A 1,891-nucleotide genomic window follows, 5' to 3' on the forward strand; every position below is an offset into this window, starting at 1 on the left:
AAAAAAAAAAAGAAAAGAAAAGAAAGAAAAAAAGAAAAGAAAAAAAGTTTGTTGGGAGAGGGGGCATGGGAAAAATGTTTACAGAGGGAATTGATTTTGGGGAATCTCAGACACCTCAGCTCCAACAGAATTCATCACTCTCTCATCACCTACGCCACGCTTCAACAATTCTGATCACACTATCAACACGATTCCACCATCTTCATCTTTTGTCAAAAATAGCCATTTCATCACGCTATTAGTCCTCGGGGATCGACACACACACCTATCATCCATCATCTACACACTCACTCGAATTCCTCAACTCCATCGTGACCAAAGACTCACCCAACAGGTTCATTTACAGGGGATTCCCAATTCATCATTCACGCAGCAAAGAGCAATTCCATTCACTCAATCCTTCCTTCTCACCTATACTCCAACAGCTATCTTAGCAGCCACTGGCATCTGATCCATCAGTGACCATTACCCAATTCTTCTCCATTCACTTCCAACAGACTCACACCCTCACGGTTATCACCAATCCCATTCCCACAAATCATGACCCTGACCCTCAACCTGCAATGAACCAAAAATCACAAAAAATAGAAACCAAACCCCAACAGCAAACCCAATCAAAACAGAGACAACCAAATTAATCTCCATCCTCATCACGCCAAGTTCCTCTTCACCAATGCTACTTCCATTGCCTCTGTAGCAGCAACCCTATGTCATGATGTTACCTAAACCCCAGGTACCTCTGCCCATAATCCTCCTCTCTATTTGGTCCAGCACCTGAAGGGGATACAGAAATTCAAAACCAAGGCAAAATTGAGAAACAAAGGAAGAAGAGAGGGTTTGGTGCGGTTGACTCGACATTGCCGGCGACGTTGTCGACTGAGTAGNGTACGGTGACACGGTAACGGCTGCGACGATTACCTTGGCGGCGACGCGACTTCGATAGAATCATTAGCGACTGCGACGCAAGGAGGAGCTCTNGTGGTGACCGGCATCGTCGCCGGCAGACTGGGTAACAAACGGCACGATGGAGATGAAGGGAGCTCGACGGGGATGTGAGCCTTGTCCTGGTGACTCCGGCAACGAGTATCGTTGTTGACGACGGCGTGGACGATCCGGTGGCGGCCAGTCTGACGGAGGCAGCAGGGTCCTTGGGTAAAGAGAGGTTCCCAGGTGATTTTGTTCGGAGGAGAAGAGGAAGGGGACCATGGGTCTGAGGCACCAATTGCATAGAGTGGGAGAAAGCTGTAGAACCCCTAATTTCTGTTAGGGTTAACATAGAGCTTGGGCCTGGCCATTTGGGTTTCAGTCTCTCCTCATGCCACCCCACGCAGCTCTATTCACACTCCCCATCCTTTTTCTGCAAACAAAAAAAGGGAGATTGGGCCGGTGCATGGTATCTCAGGCTGCACACCCAATTTCCAGCCATACACCCCTGACAGAGCACAAAATTGGAGAAAGAGGCCTTGGGCCGGTCTGCCTCCTTGCTTCCTGGCGACGCGCTACGCTATTCTCACCCCCACCATATTTCTGTAAACAAGAAAGTGGCCTTGGGCCTGACCAGCAACTACCAGTGGCACCCCTAATATTCACAGCTGCACCCCTACCTTTGGTCATGGGCCAATGAGTTTCTTCAGCACCCCGGTTTTTAATCTCTGCACCCCTATTTCTTATTGGGCTTGGACTATGATGTTTGTTTATTGTCTTTGTTTTCTTTTATTTCTTTAGCTTTAGCATTTGTTTTTATTATTATGTGTTGTTATATTCCTTTGCTAATAAAAATAAAAATATTAAAAATCATAAAAAATTAAAAATCAAATAAAATATTTTGAAAAGGTTTAAGCACACGTGCGACCGCTCGCGTAGGCCTTGTGCTGACAACCTTTTCCCTTTT

This window comes from Vigna radiata, chromosome 6 (genome assembly GCF_000741045.1).
Source record: "Vigna radiata var. radiata cultivar VC1973A chromosome 6, Vradiata_ver6, whole genome shotgun sequence".
Classification (NCBI taxonomy): Eukaryota; Viridiplantae; Streptophyta; class Magnoliopsida; order Fabales; family Fabaceae; genus Vigna; species Vigna radiata.